Source organism: Heliangelus exortis, chromosome 16, assembly GCF_036169615.1.
Source record: "Heliangelus exortis chromosome 16, bHelExo1.hap1, whole genome shotgun sequence".
NCBI classification, from domain to species: Eukaryota; Metazoa; Chordata; class Aves; order Apodiformes; family Trochilidae; genus Heliangelus; species Heliangelus exortis.
This window is the reverse complement of record NC_092437.1, coordinates 9,106,196-9,119,887: the sequence shown is the minus strand read 5'-3', so window position 1 is coordinate 9,119,887 and position 13,692 is coordinate 9,106,196. Positions and strand designations below refer to the sequence as shown.

General features: G+C 55.2%; 1 long non-coding RNA gene across 1 annotated transcript; it reads left to right on the top strand.

Moving 5' to 3' along the window:
- Window positions 1–3,577: 3,577 nt before the first annotated feature.
- On the top strand, window positions 3,578–9,334 carry LOC139803642 (uncharacterized). Its single transcript, XR_011729085.1, has 3 exons — window positions 3,578–3,803; window positions 4,649–4,844; window positions 9,140–9,334. It is a non-coding gene; the product is annotated as an uncharacterized lncRNA (long non-coding RNA).
- Window positions 9,335–13,692: the final 4,358 nt, after the last annotated feature.

Sequence of the window (13,692 nt, the reverse complement as noted above, 5' to 3'; positions counted from 1 at the left end):
GAGGCTGGGGCTGTGGTTATCCAGAAGAAAACATTTGTGGTAGCCAAGGACTGGTGAGAAGCCAAGAGAGCCACCCACTCCTCCTGGCCACACTCATCCAGCCCAGGGTGCCAGGGACTGTGGCCATGGTGGGTCCCCACAGGGGATCAGGGCTGGCCTTCTCCTGCCTTATGTCTGAGGCCAGAACAGGGACAGGGCTGAGCCTCCCTTTGCATGCCACCCCCTCGATTTCTGAATGCCCAGGGGAGTCCTTCCTGGTGGCACATGCACCCCAAAGTGCCCCATTGCCTGTGGGAGACAGTGCCTCTGGGACGGTGGTCTTTAAGCCCAGCCACCCTTCATCAGGAGCCTCAGGGCTTGATTGCTCACACCCTGGCACAGGAGCAGCTGAAAGCCATCTGCCTTTTAGCTTCCTACTGAAATAGGACCTTCTGGCTACGCTTCCGTCAGGCGGCACCTGGGGAGGGAAGGTTTGTGTGCCCCCAGGGCAGACTGGGGCAGGCAGCAGGATCCCAGGGACCGAGCTCATCTCTGCAGCACAGGCAGCCCAGGGCATCGGGAGCAGCACAATTCCCCCTCCAAACCCTTCTGCTGGTGAGTCATGAACTTGGTGATATTGCAGGGCCTGGGGCAGTCCCTGTAACAGCAGGGCATGCAAACACAGCGTCTCTCCTGTGCCCCCCTGGTTAGGGGACACCTTTTAATACCCGCATTATCAAGTGAACTATGAAGATAGATTTGAGTGGTTACAAAGGAGAAGATGGATCCTTTTAAGGCTTTTCCTGTTTCAAACCAGGAGGTGCTCTGCCTTGGGAACCACTCTGGCGGGGGGGTGGGGGGGGTTTGCTCTTCAGGTGGTGCTCGCCTGGCGCCTGCTTGTGCGGAGGGCAGCTGGGGGAGATGTTTTGCTGTGGGCGTAAGCCTTGGAGCGGGGCGGCACATGGCTGCGAGCACCAGCATGAGCTCACGTCTGCCGGCAGCACAGCCTTAAGAGCCTTAAGTAGGTGTTGAAAATTAGGAGTTTCTTTCAAGAAGCTCTCGGGGGTGGGAGGCACCGCGTGGCTCAAGGGTGATTGATAGAGCCCATGGCTAGCTTACTGCCTGGCATTGCTCCTCCTGGCCACGAAGACCCCAATGCTGGTGGCAGCACCGGGGGATATGGAGGCTCTGCATGCAGCTGGGCAGGTGGCCACCAAAACACTCCCACCCAAACATGAGGCCAGGGAGGAGAAGGGACAAGTGCCTCTGCACCAAACTGTGGTTAACTGGGACATGTGGCTGAATTCTCCTTGCTGCACACACCATTGGAAGTGGGCAAGCTTGCTCCATCCTGCTCAAGCCTGAGATTTTCCCTACAACCCCTGGATATAGGGGTGTTGCAGGGAAACCCCCTCCTCCTTTACCTGTAATGGCATGTCCTCAGGAGGCTCTGTAACAAAACTGCTTCACTCTCCTCTGCTGTTACAGTTTTTTGGGGTTCATAGGTGATGCCTAGAAACTAAACAGCCAAGTTCCCTACTGTGGTGACTGATAAAGTTAGTAACAGAGTGAGGGAAGGCACAACAGTCACTCTGCAGCCCCTTGCTCATGCCAGAACTTGTCCTGTGGCTGCAGGGTCCCTGTGGCACTGGTGCAGCTGCTCCCTGAGGATTCCCCCCAAATATTTAACACATGAAACACAACCAGACCCTTTCTACGTGGTGGTGTCTCGGCAACTGTCTCTCAGAAAGGGAAGACAGGTTTCTGTGTGATGGGGGGGTTGGGCTGGATCGTGATGGGGTTAACATGCTCCCTGGGAAGGTGGAAGAGACCCCTGCTCAGCCCAGCTGACCACAGACCCTCACCCGAGGCTCGGATTACATCCAGAGAGGGTGGAAAGCAAAGGATGAGAAAAGCCTGGAGAGACTCGGTGTGTGGCAAGGTCAGCCCTTCCCCTGGCTGCTTAACCCAGCAATTCCCACACCCAGCTCCAGCCGTGGGTGCTGCAGGGCTGGTGGGATCCTCTGCTCTTGCAAGGTGCTGGGAAGGCAGTGATGTGCTGGAGGAAGAATGCCAAGGGCGAGCCATTCCCCGCGCCAGACCAAGCCTTGGGATTTCTGGGCTGTTTTCCACGTGTCTCCGTACGCTGGAGCTGTTGGCTTGTGGCACAGCAGCTCCGGCTGCTCCCCCAGCCTCGGCGCCTGGCTGCAGCCCGGAGTGCTCGGCAGCCAAGAGCAATCCCCATCCCTCGCTCGCGGCACCACTAAGCCCCAAAATATGCCGATAACAGCCACTTGTGCAAGACACCGCTTGCATTAGCCTGCCCCGAGATTAGGTAACCCCGTCTCCAGACCTTGGAGCAGGTGCTGTGGCAAAGCCCCTGCCCTGGGGCAGGAATCCCTGCACGCCCCAGCCACGCCAGCTCAGGACGGTGACTTTGAGCCCTTTCCTGAGCCCATTGTGCCCGGGGGGGTCACGGGTCTGGGTGGGGGTAATAAGCATCCTCTTGCCTTTGACAGGTAGCGGGGGGGCTGTGCTCGTTCCCTGTGCTGCTCTCGGGAGCTTGACTTCTGAAATACCTCGTGGTAGGGAGTCCCCCCCTTATGCTTGTGTATATCAGCTTTAAATAGGAATGTCGAGAGTTACCAAGTGTCTCCTTTTGTATGGCAAGGGTTATAAAATAAGTGCTGCTACTGGAGTCAGTTAGGAATGTTTTAAAGAAATGCTGTTAACTGGGAACTATGGATGAGCTGCAATGGATATAGAAGGAAAGGGCTGATTATGATTAATTTCTCTACTTTTAAAACATGTCCCCACCATTGCAGCACTGTCAAAAAATCTCGTTTTTTCCAAGGCCAAATAACACTTTTCCCCATGAAATAGAAGCTAATTAAATGTGCTTAAAAGTGTTCTGTATGTTCAAAGTGAAAATGAAATATTTCAGAAGTGTCTGAAGGAAGATGGAAGAAGTGACTGAAGCTGATCTAATTCAAGACTTTATGTTGAGAATGAGCCTTGAAATGTCTTCCCCCACCCTCCTTTGGAGGGGAGACTTCCAAAACCTCAACAGCTTTTTCCATGTTGGCTCCTGGTGTTTGCCATTCCCTGTCCTGCTCCAGAGATGGGGGGCTGTGCAGAGGGTTTGCAGCCACAGCCCCATGGAACATGGTGACGGGGGACTCAGGAGGGATCAGTGACAAAATGTGGCACTTGGAGTCACCTCTGTAGCCCAGGGGTTGGAGCAGCAGCTGCCTGGGGGTGATGGAAGAGTTGGGAGTGGGAGGCAGGGGGATGCTGGGGTCTTGGGGGCAGCTGGGGTGTGGGGGCAGTGCCAGTGTTGGTGCAAACTCCACAGATCCTTAGTTCCCTCCAGCACGGGTGACCCAGCCCGGCATGGGGCCAGGCTTCCTGGGGACTTGCCTGGATTTGCTCTGGGGTATGCATCACCGACTCATGTGTTACCAGCAGAGATGCCCCACTGGTGGATGTTTTTTGAAGGCAAGCTTGGATAAGAGATGATTGTAAGCACAGACCAGACTTGACGTTGTTTATTAACAGACTCATTTTATTGCAACATCTCTGCCCCTTTCCAGGATGCTGTAGTACAGCAGAAAGCTCCATGGAACAGGCTCCAAAAAAGCAGCAGTACCTGCCCTCCCTCCAGCATTGGAGATCTGGAACCTTAGCCCTGGAGAAGTAGAGCTGCCCAGGAGCCGAGGGTGTGCAGCACCTGGGACCAGGCTGATCCTGCTGTGTTGGGTTTCACCACTATGCACAACACCAGGACTGACAGGGCGTGGCAGTGCTCCTCTCCTAAATGTCAGGTTTGTGGTGAGCTGAAGTGAAGCCCCCTGTACACTGGTGCAGAGCTTGCCTCCCCCAGCACCCCTTCCCTTGCTGGGAAACTGAGTGCTCCAGTGCTGACCCCAGCCAGGCTCCAGCCCCTAGACCTGATGGGGGACACCTGATTCAATATAGGCTTCAGCAGGTCAAAATAAAGCAAATTTGGTACTTTCTAGGCCTTTCCTGCATGCCCCTTCCCACCTCTTTCCAAAAACATATATCTACCAGGTCAGGACGAAGGCACAGGAACCAGTGCTGTCTGGGCTGTGCCAAAAGCAGAGGTCAGAATGAGAATTCCCTGTGGGGGAAAAGAAGGATCCAGCCTGAGGACCCTCCCATCATTGCCAGTCTAGATAAACATCCCAATAAACACGGGCTGATGCAATTAGCACATGCAGGGGGACACAAGCCTGTCTCCCTGCTGCCTGGGGAGGGTGGGGGGGTATGTGGGGGGCTGGGGGCCTTGGGGACCTCCAGATCACCCTCCCCGCTGGCCTGTTAATATCCAAAGTGGCTGTGATAAGAAGCAGTTGCTGGGGCTGCAGGTGGGAAGGTGTCAAGTCGTACGCACGGAGCTATAAACAGTGCGTGCCCATAAACCAGATCAAAGCAGAAAGAGTTTATTTTCAGAAGGTCTGCTTCCTCCTCAGAGCCCAGAGACAAAGAGGTTTTGGGGGAAGGGGGAAGGGGGGAGGGAGAGGAAGGGGAAAAAAGGAGGAGAGCTAAAGGAGGGGAAAGGATCTTGTCAGCCGTGCTGACTCTGCTGGGTGGATTGCATGCTCTGGGGTGATGCTGAGCAGTGTTTTGTTGTGGTTGTATCTGGCAGGTCCAGGATTTGGGAGCAGCTGATGCCACAAAGTGATGGTGGCAGCTCTCCGAGTCCTTCCACAGTGTCCCCAGAGTGACTGTGCCCTGAAGGGACTGCAAGACTCCAGCCCCACCTGGGCAGTGTGAGCCTGGCTCCTGTGGGCAGCCAGGACAGGGCTGCTCCCTGCCTGCCAGGAGCACCTGAGCATGAGCCTGTAAGTCACAAGCCCTTAAGCAAACTATTGTGAAACCCTTGTTGGTTTGCAGAGTCTGTCCCCACCCTCCAGCCCCCAAATCACAGGGCTCAGCTACTGGAGTGCTGGGGCAGGGGGGGAGCGGGTGCCCAGGGGTCCCACCTGCCCCTCGGCCAGGAACTCATGATGGCCACAGGCAGGAGAAGGAGGAGGAAACTCCAAGAGGGGGAAGGCAGCCGTGGCAGGTTTGTCAGCAATCAGAGCTCAAGAGGTCAGAGAGCAGATGTCGGGGCTGTAATGAGTGCGTGTTAGCTCAGAGACGTCTGTATCCTGTGCTCCCCTTGCCCCCTTATTTAGACAGAAAATTCCCACTCCTTTCCCACTGCTGGGCTGTGAAGTGAGTCAGATGAAGCTGTTTGGGATCTTGAGCTCATTAAATTTTAATACGAGTTGAAGATAGCCCTCTGAATCTACCCTACTGCCACTGCTGCCAGCTCCCACTGTGGCCTATTTTTGGGAAGAAGGAGCAGCATTGTCTCAGTGCATTTTCCTCTCCTTCCTCTCGCTGACACCAGCAGACTCAGAGGGTCAAATCCTGACCGCTGTTCTCCAAGGGGAAAGCAAGCCCCGACCCCACCAGCACATCCTTTCCAGCAACACCTTGGTTGCAGAGGGCACCAGACCCACACAGCCCCTTGTGCTCTCACACCCAGCCCCCTCCCAGCAGGCAGGGTACATCCGCAGGGAAACAAGAGGAAATAGGTAACATCTGGCCCCAAATCTCCGGCACCTGCTTCCGTGCACAGCTCACTGCTGACTGGCCCCAGCGTGCTGCCACCGTGTCCTCCTGCTCCAGTGGGTATGGGTAGTGCTGGGGATGAGCCCTCAGTGCTTTTTCTTAACCAGCCTTGCAGAGGGGAAGCACAGCTCTTTAGAAATGTGGTGCGGCGACTGAACAGCTTTTTGTCCCTCCCAGCAGCACAGGGCCTGATGTGCTGGTCCTACAGTCCCCTCTGGCTCTCCTAAGATGGGGTGTGCTGGCTCCTACCTTGCAGAGCTACCTCTGGCCTTGATTTTGAGCTACAGCAGTTAAATGACTAATTTTTCCAGGATCTCTTTCCCTGCAGCCCCCAGCAGCTTGCTGAGTCTGTTTGCCTGCTGAGGTAAGAGCAAGAGGCTGACATTCCCGCGGAAGGCTGGAGCACAGGTCCCACACCACCCCAGCAGCACCTGCTGCTGCGCCAGCCCTTACCTTCCCATTCACAACCACTGCTGGGGAAACACATTGCCTGGCCTTGAAGGGAAATTTCACTCCAGTTTGCACAAATATTTATCCCACCTGTTTCCTGCCTGGGCCGGCTCGGGGCCCGGAGGACGCAGTGGGTCACAGGCAGCAGGGCAGAGGAAGCAGCGGGGAACCGGCTGCTTCTCACACAAAGACCTTTGGTCTGCAGGGCTGGTGGGAGCCTTGCAGTGGCCTCTCTTTCTCTTGGATGTGTTTTCATGTGCTGCTGGCTATGGATTTGGTGTCTGGTGTGGTGCCGTAGGGTTTGTAGGGAAGGGAAGAGTGTGGGAGAGGGCATGGGGGGGCTTGTGTCTCTCAGCTGGAGAGATAAAAGCCTTTTACACTTTGTCTTTAGGTTGCTTTCACCTGTGCTGGAGCTGCTCTGGGAGAAAGTGAACTGGCTAGGAAACCAGCCTATGCTCCTGCCAGGGTATTGCTGATGGTTGTTGCCAGCTTGTCCCTGTTTCTTCACCCCTAAGGGGCCCTTCTCTGAGCTGGAATGGTCCCACAGCATCTCAGGCTGGCTCTTCTTCTCTATTGTGCTCCCTGGCTACTACACAAGTCACTGGTGTTGCCACCTGCAACTGGTCACCACCAGCTCTTGCTCTGGATGGGACAGCAGAAGAAGCAATGCCCCTGCACTGAGCAGTATGGGATGGCGTGGAGGCCAGGACCACACCAGTATGAGGGCAGGCACAGCCATGCTGTGGATCCACCAGCCCAGCAGGGACACCACCATGCTCAGGAAATCCTTGGCCACAGGGCCAGAGCTCTGGGAAGGACAGATCTGCCATTCGTACCCTTGTCCTGCTCCCTCCTGGCTGCAGGAGGCAGAATATGGGCTCCATCTTGGTGCCCAACCATGACACCCACTGCAGCAAAGGCATGGAGAGGTTGTCCTCCCCATCTCACCCCTAAAATAAGCCCTTACCACCCCACAGGCAGCTGACCCTCTCTCCCTCCAGGGGCAGCTGCAGCCCCCTGGCCTCCCAGTCTGCCCACCATGGCTGTTTCTCCTCTCTTCCCAGCCAGCTGTGATCCTCCCAGGAGAGCCCCAGAGGAGCCACAGCTCACGGACACCTCTGATGGGGTGGCAGGACAGGCAGTGGCACAGGAGGGCACCCAGGACCATTGGCTGCATTGTTCCTGTGCAGAGAACTCCCTGCACCCAGAGATGTGTCTGCAGAGCCACTGTGCCAGCCCAGCACCATGCCAGGAGAAGTGCTGGCAGGAAGGGTTTGACTCACGCTGGAGTGAATGGAAACAAAACTCTATAACTCAAATAATGTTTGCACCATTTCCTCACCGGAATGGGCTCCCATTTCCTATGCAGGGTGTCTTCTGCTGCCTGTGTGCTGGTGCTCCTGGTGGTATTTCTGATCCTGCTGCTGTCACCCTGCCTCCCTTTCCCAAAACCCTTCCCAAGTTTATTCTTAGCTGAAGGCAGCAGCACCCAGGCCCCTGTGTTCCATCCCAAACTTGAACCTCAGCTCAGCTTGAACTTCTGGCAACCTCCAGGCTCAGTGGAAACCTGGATCCCATTATGGACTCACCTGGGCTGAGTTTGGAGAAAGAATGGGCTGTTCCCTGAGCAAGTGCTTTGGTTTGTAGTGTGGGGAGGAGCACACAGGTTTGGCAGCATGGTTGCCACCCCTGTACCACACCATCCTCCATGGTTGGGGCTGAGCTTTGCCCCACAGCATGGATCTGGCAATTCTGTTTCATTCTTAGCACTATTGCAGGAGTGGGCAAGGGACTGGGGGATGCAGAGCAGCCTCAGGGGCTGCCCAGGGTCCTGCAGCTCCGCACCCTGAGCAGGATGATGCTTTTCCCCAGAAACACATCGTGGTGTGGAAGGAGAACAGAAAGAAGGATTTGGTGTCAGCTTTTCCCACCCTCTGCCCCAGGTTCTCAGGTAACTTCCTTACCGCTTGAAAAAAAGCTAAATTTTAGTTATTGGGACGTGGGCACCAAAAAATCCATCTGTGGGGTGTGAGAGCTAGTGTGACCCATGTGGTGGGTTGTTCTACACCACAACTTGCTGCAGATCCCTTCTCTTTTACCCAGATGAGAAATCAAGTGACTTGGTGAGTAGTTGTTGCAGCTGCTGTGCAGCAAAGTCATCCCTCCCGAGCCTCTGCAAAGGATGCCCTTGGCCAGGTCATCTCCAGCCCTTGGTCCCTGCATGCCCACAGCCCTGAGCTCTTGCAGGAAGCAGCAGCCCCTGGGCTGGGAGAGTGCCCAGGGCTTCCTCCTGGAGGGAGGAAAGGTCCCAGTGCTGGAGCTGCCCCAGCTCCCTCTCCCCACTCTGGGCGTGCTGGTTGTCACCACAGCCACCTCTGGTTCAACCCAAAGCTTGGCATCATCTGTAGTCTTGATCACTGGCTCCCCTTACCTAGAAGCTTCCCACCCACCCACAGGTACCACAGTGACATCTGTGCGTTTGACTCATGGGTTTCTTGGCTTTTTTTGCTTGGCAGAAGCACAGTGCTGGGCCAAGCACAGCTGGACAGGGGGAGTGTGGCACTTGCTGAGCCAGAGGCAGATGGCTTCCTGGCTTCCCTGGTGACAGAGGAGTCACTTCCCTTCTCCTCCCCCTCCCTGTCCCTAATAAAGCACCACAACCACCTTCACTTGCCCTCAGCCCCCAGGGCCAGGGGAGTGGGGCTGGGGCTGGCCAGCAATGGGGACAGTGGAGGGCACAAGGTCTCCTATGTGGCACTTCAAGGATGCACCCTCCTTCTCATTCCTTGATTGCAATTTGTATAAAATCGAGTTTTATACCATCTGACTGACCATGCCTGTGTAACACATCGCATTCACGCTGTGTTTAGCACCCATGTTACAGAAATTTTGAAGCAGAAGTTTCAAAGTGCTTAATATAAAGAATTGAAGTAAAATTAACCAAGACAATAATGTGGAAATGAAACTTTGTAACTTATTTAAAAAAAAAAAAAAAGCAAACCACAAACAGACACAGACATAATCATACCAGAAACTCCATCAGTGTGAGTCATTTTCACTCTCTCAGGGAAAAAAGCACCAAAGTGCTCCTGTCCTGGTGAAACATTTCACTTCCAACTGTCCAGACAGGGGGGACCCAGCACCCCAGAAATGTCCCCCAGGCTGGGTGACGCTCACTCTGTGCCCAGGGAGGATAAACAGGTCAGTCCCATGGCCGTGGCCAAGATGCTTAATGTCCATGGCCAGTAATTGAATCAGCCAGAGTTATTTTCTGTGTTTTCAAGTATTTAACTCCCTGGAAGCACAACATACTTCCAGAGCCTATCTGTGTGATAGGTTTTAACCACAGGTTTATAAGAGGTTATAGCCTAGTGGGGGGAGCCGGCAGTGCAGGGGAGGGGTACGGGACCTGCAGAATGAGGAGCCCCGGGTGGCTGCTGGGGTGGGCGGGCAGGAGGTTTATCTGCAGTGCTACCTGCTGTTATCATCCCTCCTTTCACAGGGGTTTATCAGCCCGCGGCCCTTCCTTTCACAAACTGGGGGTGGGGTGGGGGGGGGTGTTAATTTAACAGCCCCGAGAAGCAGAGGGGGCTGATGATGGGTGCCTGGGTGCTCCCGCAGCGCACGTCCCCGGGGCACACGGGTGATGGCAAACGGGAGGCTCTGGGGTCAGGGTGGACACTCCTCCCCCCCCGGATGAACCCACAGCAGAGTCCCAACTTCTCTCCAGGATAGGGGAAACCGAGGCACACACAGCAACACGTGCCCGTGGAGCCACTCCAGAAACCGATCCAGGACCACTTGGCCCTTCTCATCCAGGTCCACCTTCCCCACTGGGGAGAAAGGAACTTATCTGAACTTCTTCAACACTCAGAATATGTTTGCTTTGGCTCTGGGTTAATATGTATCAGTTTACTCATCTGATAGAGAGATCAATGAGCAGAGCTGGCCCTGGACAAAAGACGTGACAGGTCTATTTTCTGCCAGCTTCAAAGCCCTCGGCTCTGGCAGCAGCACAGGGCTCCCCCTTATCAGCAGCTGATTAAAGCATCTGAAATTCAGGCTGAAGATCTTTGCATGCTTTTCCATCAAAAATCCTGCCTGCATTGGGAGGGAGGTGGGGAGAGTTAGGGGAGAAGGGCAGGGAGCTGCCACCATCACAGCCAGGTCCAGGACGGACATGGAGGGATGGAGAACTATGCTGGAGGGATGCCTTGCCCCAGCACCCTGCCCAGATGTGCCAAGTTCAAGCTCCTGACTGTCCCCCACCAGGCTCTGCAGCCCAGCCAGCTCCTCCTGCTCCTGTCCCTGTCCTCATCATTCTCCCCTGATAACACAGGGAACAAACAATAGTGGTGGCAGCAAAATCAGGGCCAGAGCTTAGCAGGGCCAAGCAGGTAAAACAGAGGATTGACAAAGACAAACACAGCAAACAAGGGCTCTTCCAGGCCCAAGGCCAGGGCCCTTTAAGGGATTAAGTCCCCTTCTGCTGGGGTGAAGACAGCTCTCACCAGAGTTGTCACTATAAATCCCAACAGCCCCATTTGCAAGAAGGGTTTGTGTCCAGCACACACATGCTGTGGGACTGTGGATGGGCCCTCTCCCTGCCCTTGCTCCCCATCTGCACCAGAGTGCCAGCAGAACCCTTGGCAGGGATAAGAGTTGGTAAAACACAGGGCCAGTGTTTTATCTGTTCCCATGGGTGCTGGGGGCTCCCTGGGGTTGAGACCCCGCATGGAAGGACTCCCCATCCCTGCCAGATGCTGTTCACAACACCCCTGAACACCCACAGCTCAGCAGCTGGTGGGGAGTGAGGAGGCAGTGGGCAGCCCCCACCCTGCCAGCCCAGCAGCTCCAGCCCTGGCTCACATGCTGAGGGGCCAAACATCCCTTTTCCCTATGCCTGGGTGAGCCAGCACCCCCTGGCTCGGGGCTGCAGCCCCCAGCAGCTCCACCCGCTCCTCAGCCCCCACCAAGACACAGTCTGGCTTTTCTTTCTCCCCCTGCTTTCTCTTGGCAGATAGTTCGCTGACGTCTTGTAAACTAAAAGCAGGTTGATTTGAATTTTCCATGGATGGCTCGGAGTCACGGATAATTCATTATTCACACCTCTCTAATTAAGCTGCTGCCCAGCAGGCGAGGCAAGGCTGAAACCAGACAAATGTCCCCTGGCCTGTGTGGGTCACCAAGGTCCAATGTGGCTTGAATTTTGGCTGTGGTGTCACTTACCCTTTGCTACACAGGGGACACAGATCTGCTTTTATAAGTGACATCCTGGAGGTGGGAGGTTTGAGAGCAGTGCAGAAGGGAGGGCAGCCCTTTGGGAAGGTTTTTTCCAAACCTGGGGACCAACCCAAGCTTTCTGCTCTTGGGGAAGGGCTGGACACAGCTCCTGCCCCCCAGCAGTGACTTTTGGAGCCACACAGTGCATTCATCCAACCACACACCCGCAGCAGGAACTCACAGTCAGCTTGTTGGGGTTCACACTCACTGCCTTTGGCTCTGAGGCTCTTCCTAATTCCCTCTTCAATCAGTCTCACTGATACTTTAATTTATTAATTCCAGCTAGCTACAAAAACAGAGGACTGCTGCAGACAGAGAGACTGATGCCTATGGCTGCCAGAGCCAGGATGGGGGGGGGACCGGTGGCCGCCCCATTACCCAGCCCGGGGGTGGGTGTCCATCACCAGGACCAGGATGCAGGAGCCGGGAGCAGGGAAAGGCACTGTAGGAGGGGATGGATCAGCACATTTTGCCTCTGCAGTCCTACTGGTGCCCAGAGCATCCCCTGGAGCCTGCCCGCGGGGGCTGGGGCTGGGCAAGCAGCACGCTGGGAGGGGGGCAAGGGTTCCCAGCCCCGCTGATGAGAACTCCAAATGCAGTCGGTGGGCTGCTCTCCACAGGCAGCTCTCTGCCGCGAAGGCAGCCAGGTCCATTTTAATCATTTCCAGATTTGTGTGGGAGGTCAGGGCCCTGGGGTGCTGCTCCATGTCAGTTTTATAAACACGGCAGTTTTTCCAGATGGTCTCTGGCTCCAGCCTGGCTAGCAGGTTGATTGGGCCAGACCAAAATAACAACAGGTGGAGAACAGGCCATGACTGCCTGACGCTATCTCCTCTTTCCATCTATTCCCCAAATGATTTTTTTTTTCCTTCCCAGAAAACAATTAAGCTTTGCCGGGGCTGGGGTGGGTGCAGCCACCAGGCTGTGAGCTGAGGTCCCACACCTTTGCTACATGTGTGAGATTGGCATCTTCCTGAGCGTGCTGAGCTGGGCTGGTCCCCCTGCTTGCTGCTGGCAGGGCCATCACTGAGCTCCCAGGACCTCATCAGCTCACAGCCAGAGAATTTTTCCTCCATCCTCTGGGGGGGCAGCTGAGTCAGCAGATCAATTGCATACCGCAGCCTCTTTCACACCCTCCTCTCCCCACACCCCCATTTATTCTTCTGAGTTTTACACTGAGGTGCATTTCTTTATCTTTTTTATTAACTCCTAAGGGAATATAGTGCCAGCCAAGCAGGGTGGCAGCATGGGGCCTGCACCCCAGTGCAGAGGTAGCCCAGTATCCCAGGGATGGCCGGGGTCCTTGGTGCTTTCCTAACACAGAGCTGCTCCACCAGCACAAATCCAGGCCAGCTCCATCCCCTCCAGCCACCACAGAACGTGGCTGTGCTCCTGAATGGATGCTCAGCACCCCAGGTCTGAGAAGCCAAAGAGCACAGATCCAGCCTTGCCTTGGCTGAGGGGCCCAGCCTTGGTGTGAGGGCAGCACCTTGGTTTCCTTGGCTGTGGCCACCCGACTGCAGGCAGCACTCCCTGCAGCAGAGCTCATGGCATGGAGATATCTCTGAGCAGAGACCCAAATGGATGGAAAAGCCACAGTGGTGCACTGCAGACAAACTGAATTGCTTTCTGCATAGAGGGCTCTTTCACATTTCCCACTTGCCTTTGAGTTAATGCCTCTCCGGGGGCTAAATCTTCCCATACAGGAGATGAAGTTTTGGCCAGAGATTATAAACTGATTGTGGGTGTAAATAAAAAAATTGCATACGTAGCACTGCTGCAAGCCAAGCCCAGCACATGTCCCTCCCTGCATCTGCTCGTGCTTGCTGTGAGCTACTCGCCCCGCGAGCACCTGCACGTGCACGGGACTGAGCTGAGAACAGAGCAAGGAAGAGAAAGAGGGAGGTTTCCCTGGGCCCTGCTCAGAGGGAGGTTTCCAAGGACCAAGGGGAGGTGGCCCACCATCCCCTTTGTCCCCACAGTGCAGCCACCCCTCCTTGTCTCCCCCTTCAACATCCCAAACCCGTGGCAGCATCCCCTCCTCACTTGGCAGCAACAATTTGGCATCGTGCATCTGTATTTCCAAAACGCAGGCCAAAGCTTAATTAGCCCAGAGCTGTCAGGGTTTGCAGAGCTGACACTGACACCTTTCCTCAGCCTGCCCTGATTTCTTCCATAGAAAACGCCCTGCTCTTGCTCCCATGCACCAGCTCCCAGAGAACTGCATGTCCCACCCTGCTTATTACACGATCCTGAAGTAAATCTGCACAGCTTGCTCACCACACTGCAATTCAGCATTTCAGTGCAATTTCATTTGTGGACGTTAATACCAAAGAG